Consider the following 13,857-nt stretch of genomic DNA (forward strand, 5'->3'; position numbering starts at 1 on the left):
ACACCCAACGGCTGATGTCTTTTGCACCTGGCCAGCCATCTTTGTAAGGAAGGGACACTAACGCTAACGTCAGACGGATGCAAGCCAATGTAGCCTATAGACGGGCTCTGGTCCTGTCCAAGATCCAACAAAATGTAACGAGTATATATAGATAGGGATAGAGAGAGAGAAAGCACTAGTTGCATCACACCTAAAACTGCTCACATTTTGCGTTCCGAAAATGGACATGAAGCTTTCACTGTTCTAAGACATCTTTGTCTTTTACATTGTAAACAGGGGAGAGCGCGAACGCAGTCCCCCACTACCACAAATTATGCAGTTGAGATTCCCACATTTGGGGAATTCACAAGGGTCAGCACGGTCAGGGTGCAATGACAGAGCCTCGCCTTGGGCAAACCACCTTCTTGATCATGGTGTCACCCCTGCCAGGTAAGTATGTCTTCTTGGGTTCAAACAAGGATGACTGCTTCCCCAGTCCTTGACTCTGGCAGTAGGTTTAGCAAGTGCCCCATGCATTTTCCTAATCCCCGAGTCAGACCCATGACCAATACTTTTTGCCATGTTAAAACACTGCTTGTGTTTTGTTATATTGTGTAAAGTTGACATACTTCTGTGAGCCCTGCTTTATGGCCGGAAAAAGAATTGTTTTACAGTTTCTTTTCCTGTTAAAAGAAACATACATTGGCTTGTGGGTCCCCATCCCCACCCACCAGTGACATCAGAAGGCTGAGAACTTGTCTTCCAGCTGTGGAGCTTACTAAAGGCAGTACGTGTTCAACTTCCTGCTGAAAAGCAAATCTATGTGGAGCCAGCTCAATCAGTCATGAAACGCTTGGCAGAATCCCATAAGAAGATGTTAGTTGCCTGTCAGTGCAACACAAGACGTCTTGAGTTCAGTCAAAATTGAATGTTCTAAGGGTGTGGTTTCCATGCCCCCTTTGCTTGGCTCAGAGGCCACTTTTCTGGCTGTTGTTTCCTACTTGAGCTCAAACTTGCTTTGGAAAGAGATGTGACTTTTGCGTTGTCCCACATCCCCAATGCAAGGGAGGATTTTGTGGTGGTTTTCCACACCCAACGGCTGATGTCTTTTGCACCTGGCCAACCATCTTTGTAAGGAAGGGACACTAACGCTAACGTCAGACGCATGCAAGCCAATGTAGCCTATAGACGGGCTCTGGTCCTGTCCAAGATCCAACAAAATGTAACGCGTATATATAGATATAGATAGGGATAGAGAGAGAGAAAGCACTAGTTGCATCACACCTAAAACTGCTCACATTTTGCATTCTGAAGATGGACATGAAGCTTTCACTGTTCTAAGACATCTTTGTCTTTTACATTGTAAACAGGGGAGAGCGCGAACGCAGTCCCCCACTACCACAAATTATGCAGTTGAGATTCCCACATTTGGGGAATTCACAAGGGTCAGCACGGTCAGGGTGCAATGACAGAGCCTCGCCTTGGGCAAACCACCTTCTTGATCATGGTGTCACCCCTGCCAGGTAAGTATGTCTTCTTGGGTTCAAACAAGGATGACTGCTTCCCCAGTCCTTGACTCTGGCAGTAGGTTTAGCAAGTGCCCCATGCATTTTCCTAATCCCCGAGTCAGACCCATGACCAATACTTTTTGCCATGTTAAAACACTGCTTGTGTTTTGTTATATTGTGTAAAGTTGACATACTTCTGTGAGCCCTGCTTTATGGCCGGAAAAAGAATTGTTTTACAGTTTCTTTTCCTGTTAAAAGAAACATTCATTGGCTTGTGGGTCCCCATCCCCACCCACCAGTGACATCAGAAGGCTGAGAACTTGTCTTCCAGCTGTGGAGCTTACTAAAGGCAGTACGTGTTCAACTTCCTGCTGAAAAGCAAATCTATGTGGAGCCAGCTCAATCAGTCATGAAACGCTTGGCAGAATCCCATAAGAAGATGTTAGTTGCCTGTCAGTGCAACACAAGACGTCTTGAGTTCAGTCAAAATTGAATGTTCTAAGTGTGTGGTTTCCATGCCCCCCTTGCTTGGCTCAGAGGCCACTTTTGTGGCTGTTGTTTCCTACTTGAGTTCAAACTTGCTTTGGAAAGAGATGTGACTTTTGCGTTGTCCCACATCCCCAATGCAAGGGAGGATTTTGTGGTGGTTTTCCACACCCAACGGCTGATGTCTTTTGCACCTGGCCAGCCATCTTTGTAAGGAAGGGACACTAACGCTAACGTCAGACGCATGCAAGCCAATGTAGCCTATAGACGGGCTCTGGTCCTGTCCAAGATCCAACAAAATGTAACGCGTATATATAGATAGGGATAGAGAGAGAGAAAGCACTAGTTGCATCACACCTAAAACTGCTCACATTTTGCATTCCGAAGATGGACATGAAGCTTTCACTGTTCTAAGACATCTTTGTCTTTTACATTGTAAACAGGGGAGAGCGCGAACGCAGTCCCCCACTACCACAAATTATGCAGTTGAGATTCCCACATTTGGGGAATTCACAAGGGTCAGCACGGTCAGGGTGCAATGACAGAGCCTCGCCTTGGGCAAACCACCTTCTTGATCATGGTGTCACCCCCGCGAGGTAAGTATGTCTTCTTGGGTTCAAACAAGGATGACTGCTTCCCCAGTCCTTGACTCTGGCAGTAGGTTTAGCAAGTGCCCCATGCATTTTCCTAATCCCCGAGTCAGACCCATGACCAATACTTTTTGCCATGTTAAAACACTGCTTGTGTTTTGTTATATTGTGTAAAGTTGACATACTTCTGTGAGCCCTGCTTTATGGCCGGAAAAAGAATTGTTTTACAGTTTCTTTTCCTGTTAAAAGAAACATTCATTGGCTTGTGGGTCCCCATCCCCACCCACCAGTGACATCAGAAGGCTGAGAACTTGTCTTCCAGCTGTGGAGCTTACTAAAGGCAGTACGTGTTCAACTTCCTGCTGAAAAGCAAATCTATGTGGAGCCAGCTCAATCAGTCATGAAACGCTTGGCAGAATCCCATAAGATGTTAGTTGCCTGTCAGTGCAACACAAGACGTCTTGAGTTCAGTCAAAATTGAATGTTCTAAGGGTGTGGTTTCCATGCCCCCTTTGCTTGGCTCAGAGGCCACTTTTCTGGCTGTTGTTTCCTACTTGAGCTCAAACTTGCTTTGGAAAGAGATGTGACTTTTGCGTTGTCCCACATCCCCAATGCAAGGGAGGATTTTGTGGTGGTTTTCCACACCCAACGGCTGATGTCTTTTGCACCTGGCCAGCCATCTTTGTAAGGAAGGGACACTAACGCTAACGTCAGACGCATGCAAGCCAATGTAGCCTATAGACGGGCTCTGGTCCTGTCCAAGATCCAACAAAATGTAACGCGTATATATAGATAGGGATAGAGAGAGAGAAAGCACTAGTTGCATCACACCTAAAACTGCTCACATTTTGCGCTCCGAAGATGGACATGAAGCTTTCACTGTTCTAAGACATCTTTGTCTTTTACATTGTAAACAGGGGAGAGCGCGAACGCAGTCCCCCACTACAACAAATTATGCAGTTGAGATTCCCACATTTGGGGAATTCACAAGGGTCAGCACGGTCAGGGTGCAATGACAGAGCCTCGCCTTGGGCAAACCACCTTCTTGATCATGGTGTCACCCCTGCCAGGTAAGTATGTCTTCTTGGGTTCAAACAAGGATGACTGCTTCCCCAGTCCTTGACTCTGGCAGTAGGTTTAGCAAGTGCCCCATGCATTTTCCTAATCCCAGAGTCAGACCCATGACCAATACTTTTTGCCATGTTAAAACACTGCTTGTGTTTTGTTATATTGTGTAAAGTTGACATACTTCTGTGAGCCCTGCTTTATGGCCGGAAAAAGAATTGTTTTACAGTTTCTTTTCCTGTTAAAAGAAACATTCATTGGCTTGTGGGTCCCCATCCCCACCCACCAGTGACATCAGAAGGCTGAGAACTTGTCTTCCAGCTGTGGAGCTTACTAAAGGCAGTACGTGTTCAACTTCCTGCTGAAAAGCAAATCTATGTGGAGCCAGCTCAATCAGTCATGAAACGCTTGGCAGAATCCCATAAGAAGATGTTAGTTGCCTGTCAGTGCAACACAAGACGTCTTGAGTTCAGTCAAAATTGAATGTTCTAAGGGTGTGGTTTCCATGCCCCCTTTGCTTGGCTCAGAGGCCACTTTTCTGGCTGTTGTTTCCTACTTGAGCTCAAACTTGCTGTGGAAAGAGATGTGACTTTTGCGTTGTCCCACATCCCCAATGCAAGGGAGGATTTTGTGGTGGTTTTCCACACCCAACGGCTGATGTCTTTTGCACCTGGCCAGCCATCTTTGTAAGGAAGGGACACTAACGCTAACGTCAGACGGATGCAAGCCAATGTAGCCTATAGACGGGCTCTGGTCCTGTCCAAGATCCAACAAAATGTAACGAGTATATATAGATAGGGATAGAGAGAGAGAAAGCACTAGTTGCATCACACCTAAAACTGCTCACATTTTGCGTTCCGAAAATGGACATGAAGCTTTCACTGTTCTAAGACATCTTTGTCTTTTACATTGTAAACAGGGGAGAGCGCGAACGCAGTCCCCCACTACCACAAATTATGCAGTTGAGATTCCCACATTTGGGGAATTCACAAGGGTCAGCACGGTCAGGGTGCAATGACAGAGCCTCGCCTTGGGCAAACCACCTTCTTGATCATGGTGTCACCCCTGCCAGGTAAGTATGTCTTCTTGGGTTCAAACAAGGATGACTGCTTCCCCAGTCCTTGACTCTGGCAGTAGGTTTAGCAAGTGCCCCATGCATTTTCCTAATCCCCGAGTCAGACCCATGACCAATACTTTTTGCCATGTTAAAACACTGCTTGTGTTTTGTTATATTGTGTAAAGTTGACATACTTCTGTGAGCCCTGCTTTATGGCCGGAAAAAGAATTGTTTTACAGTTTCTTTTCCTGTTAAAAGAAACATACATTGGCTTGTGGGTCCCCATCCCCACCCACCAGTGACATCAGAAGGCTGAGAACTTGTCTTCCAGCTGTGGAGCTTACTAAAGGCAGTACGTGTTCAACTTCCTGCTGAAAAGCAAATCTATGTGGAGCCAGCTCAATCAGTCATGAAACGCTTGGCAGAATCCCATAAGAAGATGTTAGTTGCCTGTCAGTGCAACACAAGACGTCTTGAGTTCAGTCAAAATTGAATGTTCTAAGGGTGTGGTTTCCATGCCCCCTTTGCTTGGCTCAGAGGCCACTTTTCTGGCTGTTGTTTCCTACTTGAGCTCAAACTTGCTTTGGAAAGAGATGTGACTTTTGCGTTGTCCCACATCCCCAATGCAAGGGAGGATTTTGTGGTGGTTTTCCACACCCAACGGCTGATGTCTTTTGCACCTGGCCAACCATCTTTGTAAGGAAGGGACACTAACGCTAACGTCAGACGCATGCAAGCCAATGTAGCCTATAGACGGGCTCTGGTCCTGTCCAAGATCCAACAAAATGTAACGCGTATATATAGATATAGATAGGGATAGAGAGAGAGAAAGCACTAGTTGCATCACACCTAAAACTGCTCACATTTTGCATTCTGAAGATGGACATGAAGCTTTCACTGTTCTAAGACATCTTTGTCTTTTACATTGTAAACAGGGGAGAGCGCGAACGCAGTCCCCCACTACCACAAATTATGCAGTTGAGATTCCCACATTTGGGGAATTCACAAGGGTCAGCACGGTCAGGGTGCAATGACAGAGCCTCGCCTTGGGCAAACCACCTTCTTGATCATGGTGTCACCCCTGCCAGGTAAGTATGTCTTCTTGGGTTCAAACAAGGATGACTGCTTCCCCAGTCCTTGACTCTGGCAGTAGGTTTAGCAAGTGCCCCATGCATTTTCCTAATCCCAGAGTCAGACCCATGACCAATACTTTTTGCCATGTTAAAACACTGCTTGTGTTTTGTTATATTGTGTAAAGTTGACATACTTCTGTGAGCCCTGCTTTATGGCCGGAAAAAGAATTGTTTTACAGTTTCTTTTCCTGTTAAAAGAAACATTCATTGGCTTGTGGGTCCCCATCCCCACCCACCAGTGACATCAGAAGGCTGAGAACTTGTCTTCCAGCTGTGGAGCTTACTAAAGGCAGTACGTGTTCAACTTCCTGCTGAAAAGCAAATCTATGTGGAGCCAGCTCAATCAGTCATGAAACGCTTGGCAGAATCCCATAAGAAGATGTTAGTTGCCTGTCAGTGCAACACAAGACGTCTTGAGTTCAGTCAAAATTGAATGTTCTAAGTGTGTGGTTTCCATGCCCCCCTTGCTTGGCTCAGAGGCCACTTTTGTGGCTGTTGTTTCCTACTTGAGTTCAAACTTGCTTTGGAAAGAGATGTGACTTTTGCGTTGTCCCACATCCCCAATGCAAGGGAGGATTTTGTGGTGGTTTTCCACACCCAACGGCTGATGTCTTTTGCACCTGGCCAGCCATCTTTGTAAGGAAGGGACACTAACGCTAACGTCAGACGCATGCAAGCCAATGTAGCCTATAGACGGGCTCTGGTCCTGTCCAAGATCCAACAAAATGTAACGCGTATATATAGATAGGGATAGAGAGAGAGAAAGCACTAGTTGCATCACACCTAAAACTGCTCACATTTTGCGCTCCGAAGATGGACATGAAGCTTTCACTGTTCTAAGACATCTTTGTCTTTTACATTGTAAACAGGGGAGAGCGCGAACGCAGTCCCCCACTACAACAAATTATGCAGTTGAGATTCCCACATTTGGGGAATTCACAAGGGTCAGCACGGTCAGGGTGCAATGACAGAGCCTCGCCTTGGGCAAACCACCTTCTTGATCATGGTGTCACCCCTGCCAGGTAAGTATGTCTTCTTGGGTTCAAACAAGGATGACTGCTTCCCCAGTCCTTGACTCTGGCAGTAGGTTTAGCAAGTGCCCCATGCATTTTCCTAATCCCCGAGTCAGACCCATGACCAATACTTTTTGCCATGTTAAAACACTGCTTGTGTTTTGTTATATTGTGTAAAGTTGACATACTTCTGTGAGCCCTGCTTTATGGCCGGAAAAAGAATTGTTTTACAGTTTCTTTTCCTGTTAAAAGAAACATTCATTGGCTTGTGGGTCCCCATCCCCACCCACCAGTGACATCAGAAAGCTGAGAACTTGTCTTCCAGCTGTGGAGCTTACTAAAGGCAGTACGTGTTCAACTTCCTGCTGAAAAGCAAATCTATGTGGAGCCAGCTCAATCAGTCATGAAACGCTTGGCAGAATCCCATAAGAAGATGTTAGTTGCCTGTCAGTGCAACACAAGACGTCTTGAGTTCAGTCAAAATTGAATGTTCTAAGGGTGTGGTTTCCATGCCCCCTTTGCTTGGCTCAGAGGCCACTTTTCTGGCTGTTGTTTCCTACTTGAGCTCAAACTTGCTGTGGAAAGAGATGTGACTTTTGCGTTGTCCCACATCCCCAATGCAAGGGAGGATTTTGTGGTGGTTTTCCACACCCAACGGCTGATGTCTTTTGCACCTGGCCAGCCATCTTTGTAAGGAAGGGACACTAACGCTAACGTCAGACGCATGCAAGCCAATGTAGCCTATAGACGGGCTCTGGTCCTGTCCAAGATCCAACAAAATGTAACGCGTATATATAGATATAGATAGGGATAGAGAGAGAGAAAGCACTAGTTGCATCACACCTAAAACTGCTCACATTTTGCATTCCGAAGATGGACATGAAGCTTTCACTGTTCTAAGACATCTTTGTCTTTTACATTGTCAACAGGGGAGAGCGCGAACGCAGTCCCCCACTACCACAAATTATGCAGTTGAGATTCCCACATTTGGGGAATTCACAAGGGTCAGCACGGTCAGGGTGCAATGACAGAGCCTCGCCTTGGGCAAACCACCTTCTTGATCATGGTGTCACCCCTGCCAGGTAAGTATGTCTTCTTGGGTTCAAACAAGGATGACTGCTTCCCCAGTCCTTGACTCTGGCAGTAGGTTTAGCAAGTGCCCCATGCATTTTCCTAATCCCCGAGTCAGACCCATGACCAATACTTTTTGCCATGTTAAGACACTGCTTGTGTTTTGTTATATTGTGTAAAGTTGACATACTTCTGTGAGCCCTGCTTTAAGGCCGGAAAAAGAATTGTTTTACAGTTTCTTTTCCTGTTAAAAGAAACATTCATTGGCTTGTGGGTCCCCATCCCCACCCACCAGTGACATCAGAAGGCTGAGAACTTGTCTTCCAGCTGTGGAGCTTACTAAAGGCAGTACGTGTTCAACTTCCTGCTGAAAAGCAAATCTATGTGGAGCCAGCTCAATCAGTCATGAAACGCTTGGCAGAATCCCATAAGAAGATGTTAGTTGCCTGTCAGTGCAACACAAGACGTCTTGAGTTCAGTCAAAATTGAATGTTCTAAGTGTGTGGTTTCCATGCCCCCTTTGCTTGGCTCAGAGGCCACTTTTGTGGCTGTTGTTTCCTACTTGAGTTCAAACTTGCTTTGGAAAGAGATGTGACTTTTGCGTTGTCCCACATCCCCAATGCAAGGGAGGATTTTGTGGTGGTTTTCCACACCCAACGGCTGATGTCTTTTGCACCTGGCCAGCCATCTTTGTAAGGAAGGGACACTAACGCTAACGTCAGACGCATGCAAGCCAATGTAGCCTATAGACGGGCTCTGGTCCTGTCCAAGATCCAACAAAATGTAACGCGTATATATAGATAGGGATAGAGAGAGAGAAAGCACTAGTTGCATCACACCTAAAACTGCTCACATTTTGCATTCCGAAGATGGACATGAAGCTTTCACTGTTCTAAGACATCTTTGTCTTTTACATTGTAAACAGGGGAGAGCGCGAACGCAGTCCCCCACTACCACAAATTATGCAGTTGAGATTCCCACATTTGGGGAATTCACAAGGGTCAGCACGGTCAGGGTGCAATGACAGAGCCTCGCCTTGGGCAAACCACCTTCTTGATCATGGTGTCACCCCCGCCAGGTAAGTATGTCTTCTTGGGTTCAAACAAGGATGACTGCTTCCCCAGTCCTTGACTCTGGCAGTAGGTTTAGCAAGTGCCCCATGCATTTTCCTAATCCCCGAGTCAGACCCATGACCAATACTTTTTGCCATGTTAAAACACTGCTTGTGTTTTGTTATATTGTGTAAAGTTGACATACTTCTGTGAGCCCTGCTTTATGGCCGGAAAAAGAATTGTTTTACAGTTTCTTTTCCTGTTAAAAGAAACATACATTGGCTTGTGGGTCCCCATCCCCACCCACCAGTGACATCAGAAGGCTGAGAACTTGTCTTCCAGCTGTGGAGCTTACTAAAGGCAGTACGTGTTCAACTTCCTGCTGAAAAGCAAATCTATGTGGAGCCAGCTCAATCAGTCATGAAACGCTTGGCAGAATCCCATAAGAAGATGTTAGTTGCCTGTCAGTGCAACACAAGACGTCTTGAGTTCAGTCAAAATTGAATGTTCTAAGGGTGTGGTTTCCATGCCCCCTTTGCTTGGCTCAGAGGCCACTTTTCTGGCTGTTGTTTCCTACTTGAGCTCAAACTTGCTTTGGAAAGAGATGTGACTTTTGCGTTGTCCCACATCCCCAATGCAAGGGAGGATTTTGTGGTGGTTTTCCACACCCAACGGCTGATGTCTTTTGCACCTGGCCAGCCATCTTTGTAAGGAAGGGACACTAACGCTAACGTCAGACGGATGCAAGCCAATGTAGCCTATAGACGGGCTCTGGTCCTGTCCAAGATCCAACAAAATGTAACGAGTATATATAGATAGGGATAGAGAGAGAGAAAGCACTAGTTGCATCACACCTAAAACTGCTCACATTTTGCATTCCGAAGATGGACATGAAGCTTTCACTGTTCTAAGACATCTTTGTCTTTTACATTGTAAACAGGGGAGAGCGCGAACGCAGTCCCCCACTACCACAAATTATGCAGTTGAGATTCCCACATTTGGGGAATTCACAAGAGTCAGCACGGTCAGGGTGCAATGACAGAGCCTCGCCTTGGGCAAACCACCTTCTTGATCATGGTGTCACCCCTGCCAGGTAAGTATGTCTACTTGGGTTCAAACAAGGATGACTGCTTCCCCAGTCCTTGACTCTGGCAGTAGGTTTAGCAAGTGCCCCATGCATTTTCCTAATCCCCGAGTCAGACCCATGACCAATACTTTTTGCCATGTTAAAACACTGCTTGTGTTTTGTTATATTGTGTAAAGTTGACATACTTCTGTGAGCCCTGCTTTAAGGCCGGAAAAATAATTGTTTTACAGTTTCTTTTCCTGTTAAAAGAAACATACATTGGCTTGTGGGTCCCCATCCCCACCCACCAGTGACATCAGAAGGCTGAGAACTTGTCTTCCAGCTGTGGAGCTTACTAAAGGCAGTACGTGTTCAACTTCCTGCTGAAAAGCAAATCTATGTGGAGCCAGCTCAATCAGTCATGAAACGCTTGGCAGAATCCCATAAGAAGATGTTAGTTGCCTGTCAGTGCAACACAAGACGTCTTGAGTTCAGTCAAAATTGAATGTTCTAAGGGTGTGGTTTCCATGCCCCCTTTGCTTGGCTCAGAGGCCACTTTTCTGGCTGTTGTTTCCTACTTGAGCTCAAACTTGCTTTGGAAAGAGATGTGACTTTTGCGTTGTCCCACATCCCCAATGCAAGGGAGGATTTTGTGGTGGTTTTCCACACCCAACGGCTGATGTCTTTTGCACCTGGCCAACCATCTTTGTAAGGAAGGGACACTAACGCTAACGTCAGACGCATGCAAGCCAATGTAGCCTATAGACGGGCTCTGGTCCTGTCCAAGATCCAACAAAATGTAACGCGTATATATAGATATAGATAGGGATAGAGAGAGAGAAAGCACTAGTTGCATCACACCTAAAACTGCTCACATTTTGCATTCCGAAGATGGACATGAAGCTTTCACTGTTCTAAGACATCTTTGTCTTTTACATTGTAAACAGGGGAGAGCGCGAACGCAGTCCCCCACTACCACAAATTATGCAGTTGAGATTCCCACATTTGGGGAATTCACAAGGGTCAGCACGGTCAGGGTGCAATGACAGAGCCTCGCCTTGGGCAAACCACCTTCTTGATCATGGTGTCACCCCTGCCAGGTAAGTATGTCTTCTTGGGTTCAAACAAGGATGACTGCTTCCCCAGTCCTTGACTCTGGCAGTAGGTTTAGCAAGTGCCCCATGCATTTTCCTAATCCCCGAGTCAGACCCATGACCAATACTTTTTGCCATGTTAAAACACTGCTTGTGTTTTGTTATATTGTGTAAAGTTGACATACTTCTGTGAGCCCTGCTTTATGGCCGGAAAAAGAATTGTTTTACAGTTTCTTTTCCTGTTAAAAGAAACATACATTGGCTTGTGGGTCCCCATCCCCACCCACCAGTGACATCAGAAGGCTGAGAACTTGTCTTCCAGCTGTGGAGCTTACTAAAGGCAGTACGTGTTCAACTTCCTGCTGAAAAGCAAATCTATGTGGAGCCAGCTCAATCAGTCATGAAACGCTTGGCAGAATCCCATAAGAAGATGTTAGTTGCCTGTCAGTGCAACACAAGACGTCTTGAGTTCAGTCAAAATTGAATGTTCTAAGGGTGTGGTTTCCATGCCCCCTTTGCTTGGCTCAGAGGCCACTTTTCTGGCTGTTGTTTCCTACTTGAGCTCAAACTTGCTTTGGAAAGAGATGTGACTTTTGCGTTGTCCCACATCCCCAATGCAAGGGAGGATTTTGTGGTGGTTTTCCACACCCAACGGCTGATGTCTTTTGCACCTGGCCAACCATCTTTGTAAGGAAGGGACACTAACGCTAACGTCAGACGCATGCAAGCCAATGTAGCCTATAGACGGGCTCTGGTCCTGTCCAAGATACAACAAAATGTAACGCGTATATATAGATAGGGATAGACAGAGAGAAAGCACTAGTTGCATCACACCTAAAACTGCTCACATTTTGCGTTCCGAAGATGGACATGAAGCTTTCACTGTTCTAAGACATCTTTGTTTTTTACATTGTAAACAGGGGAGAGCGCGAACGCAGTCCCCCACTACCACAAATTATGCAGTTGAGATTCCCACATTTGGGGAATTCACAAGGGTCAGCACGGTCAGGGTGCAATGACAGAGCCTCTCCTTGGGCAAACCACCTTCTTGATCATGGTGTCACCCCTGCCAGGTAAGTATGTCTTCTTGGGTTCAAACAAGGATGACTGCTTCCCCAGTCCTTGACTCTGGCAGTAGGTTTAGCAAGTGCCCCATGCATTTTCCTAATCCCCGAGTCAGACCCATGACCAATACTTTTTGCCATGTTAAAACACTGCTTGTGTTTTGTTATATTGTGTAAAGTTGACATACTTCTGTGAGCCCTGCTTTATGGCCGGAAAAAGAATTGTTTTACAGTTTCTTTTCCTGTTAAAAGAAACATTCATTGGCTTGTGGGTCCCCATCCCCACCCACCAGTGACATCAGAAGGCTGAGAACTTGTCTTCCAGCTGTGGAGCTTACTAAAGGCAGTACGTGTTCAACTTCCTGCTGAAAAGCAAATCTATGTGGAGCCAGCTCAATCAGTCATGAAACGCTTGGCAGAATCCCATAAGAAGATGTTAGTTGCCTGTCAGTGCAACACAAGACGTCTTGAGTTCAGTCAAAATTGAATGTTCTAAGGGTGTGGTTTCCATGCCCCCTTTGCTTGGCTCAGAGGCCACTTTTCTGGCTGTTGTTTCCTACTTGAGCTCAAACTTGCTTTGGAAAGAGATGTGACTTTTGCGTTGTCCCACATCCCCAATGCAAGGGAGGATTTTGTGGTGGTTTTCCACACCCAACGGCTGATGTCTTTTGCACCTGGCCAGCCATCTTTGTAAGGAAGGGACACTAACGCTAACGTCAGACGCATGCAAGCCAATGTAGCCTATAGACGGGCTCTGGTCCTGTCCAAGATCCAACAAAATGTAACGCGTATATATAGATAGGGATAGAGAGAGAGAAAGCACTAGTTGCATCACACCTAAAACTGCTCACATTTTGCATTCCGAAGATGGACATGAAGCTTTCACTGTTCTAAGACATCTTTGTCTTTTACATTGTAAACAGGGTAGAGCGCGAACGCAGTCCCCCACTACCACAAATTATGCAGTTGAGATTCCCACATTTGGGGAATACACAAGGGTCAGCACGGTCAGGGTGCAATGACAGAGCCTCGCCTTGGGCAAACCACCTTCTTGATCATGGTGTCACCCCTGCCAGGTAAGTATGTCTTCTTGGGTTCAAACAAGGATGACTGCTTCCCCAGTCCTTGACTCTGGCAGTAGGTTTAGCAAGTGCCCCATGCATTTTCCTAATCCCCGAGTCAGACCCATGACCAATACTTTTTGCCATGTTAAAACACTGCTTGTGTTTTGTTATATTGTGTAAAGTTGACATACTTCTGTGAGCCCTGCTTTATGGCCGGAAAAAGAATTGTTTTACAGTTTCTTTTCCTGTTAAAAGAAACATTCATTGGCTTGTGGGTCCCCATCCCCACCCACCAGTGACATCAGAAGGCTGAGAACTTGTCTTCCAGCTGTGGAGCTTACTAAAGGCAGTACGTGTTCAACTTCCTGCTGAAAAGCAAATCTATGTGGAGCCAGCTCAATCAGTCATGAAACGCTTGGCAGAATCCCATAAGAAGATGTTAGTTGCCTGTCAGTGCAACACAAGACGTCTTGAGTTCAGTCAAAATTGAATGTTCTAAGGGTGTGGTTTCCATGCCCCCTTTGCTTGGCTCAGAGGCCACTTTTCTGGCTGTTGTTTCCTACTTGAGCTCAAACTTGCTGTGGAAAGAGATGTGACTTTTGCGTTGTCCCACAT

At 46.1% G+C, this 13,857-nt stretch overlaps 13 non-coding genes across 13 annotated transcripts; all 13 read right to left on the bottom strand.

Moving 5' to 3' along the window:
• Positions 1-273: 273 nt before the first annotated feature.
• Positions 274-437, bottom strand: LOC144990553 (U1 spliceosomal RNA). The gene has a single exon (XR_013654504.1). It is a non-coding gene; the product is annotated as a U1 spliceosomal RNA (small nuclear RNA).
• Positions 438-1,346: 909 nt separating this feature from the next.
• Positions 1,347-1,510, bottom strand: LOC144990554 (U1 spliceosomal RNA). Its single transcript, XR_013654505.1, has one exon. It is a non-coding gene; the product is annotated as a U1 spliceosomal RNA (small nuclear RNA).
• Positions 1,511-2,413: 903 nt separating this feature from the next.
• LOC144990661 (U1 spliceosomal RNA) lies at positions 2,414-2,577 on the bottom strand. The gene has a single exon (XR_013654620.1). It is a non-coding gene; the product is annotated as a U1 spliceosomal RNA (small nuclear RNA).
• A 900-nt stretch (positions 2,578-3,477) lies between these two features.
• LOC144990614 (U1 spliceosomal RNA) lies at positions 3,478-3,641 on the bottom strand. The gene has a single exon (XR_013654572.1). It is a non-coding gene; the product is annotated as a U1 spliceosomal RNA (small nuclear RNA).
• A 903-nt stretch (positions 3,642-4,544) lies between these two features.
• Positions 4,545-4,708, bottom strand: LOC144990555 (U1 spliceosomal RNA). Its single transcript, XR_013654506.1, has one exon. It is a non-coding gene; the product is annotated as a U1 spliceosomal RNA (small nuclear RNA).
• A 909-nt stretch (positions 4,709-5,617) lies between these two features.
• Positions 5,618-5,781, bottom strand: LOC144990556 (U1 spliceosomal RNA). Its single transcript, XR_013654507.1, has one exon. It is a non-coding gene; the product is annotated as a U1 spliceosomal RNA (small nuclear RNA).
• A 903-nt stretch (positions 5,782-6,684) lies between these two features.
• On the bottom strand, positions 6,685-6,848 carry LOC144990615 (U1 spliceosomal RNA). Its single transcript, XR_013654573.1, has one exon. It is a non-coding gene; the product is annotated as a U1 spliceosomal RNA (small nuclear RNA).
• Positions 6,849-7,757: 909 nt separating this feature from the next.
• Positions 7,758-7,921, bottom strand: LOC144990557 (U1 spliceosomal RNA). Its single transcript, XR_013654508.1, has one exon. It is a non-coding gene; the product is annotated as a U1 spliceosomal RNA (small nuclear RNA).
• A 903-nt stretch (positions 7,922-8,824) lies between these two features.
• LOC144990606 (U1 spliceosomal RNA) lies at positions 8,825-8,988 on the bottom strand. The gene has a single exon (XR_013654564.1). It is a non-coding gene; the product is annotated as a U1 spliceosomal RNA (small nuclear RNA).
• Positions 8,989-9,891: 903 nt separating this feature from the next.
• LOC144990626 (U1 spliceosomal RNA) lies at positions 9,892-10,055 on the bottom strand. Its single transcript, XR_013654585.1, has one exon. It is a non-coding gene; the product is annotated as a U1 spliceosomal RNA (small nuclear RNA).
• Positions 10,056-10,964: 909 nt separating this feature from the next.
• On the bottom strand, positions 10,965-11,128 carry LOC144990559 (U1 spliceosomal RNA). Its single transcript, XR_013654510.1, has one exon. It is a non-coding gene; the product is annotated as a U1 spliceosomal RNA (small nuclear RNA).
• A 903-nt stretch (positions 11,129-12,031) lies between these two features.
• LOC144990592 (U1 spliceosomal RNA) lies at positions 12,032-12,195 on the bottom strand. The gene has a single exon (XR_013654548.1). It is a non-coding gene; the product is annotated as a U1 spliceosomal RNA (small nuclear RNA).
• A 903-nt stretch (positions 12,196-13,098) lies between these two features.
• On the bottom strand, positions 13,099-13,262 carry LOC144990683 (U1 spliceosomal RNA). The gene has a single exon (XR_013654642.1). It is a non-coding gene; the product is annotated as a U1 spliceosomal RNA (small nuclear RNA).
• Between the last annotated feature and the right edge of the window lie 595 nt (positions 13,263-13,857).

The sequence above is a fragment of the Oryzias latipes genome, chromosome 2 (genome assembly GCF_053564925.1).
Source record: "Oryzias latipes strain Hd-rR chromosome 2, Olatipes_Hd-rR_3.1".
NCBI classification, from domain to species: Eukaryota; Metazoa; Chordata; class Actinopteri; order Beloniformes; family Adrianichthyidae; genus Oryzias; species Oryzias latipes.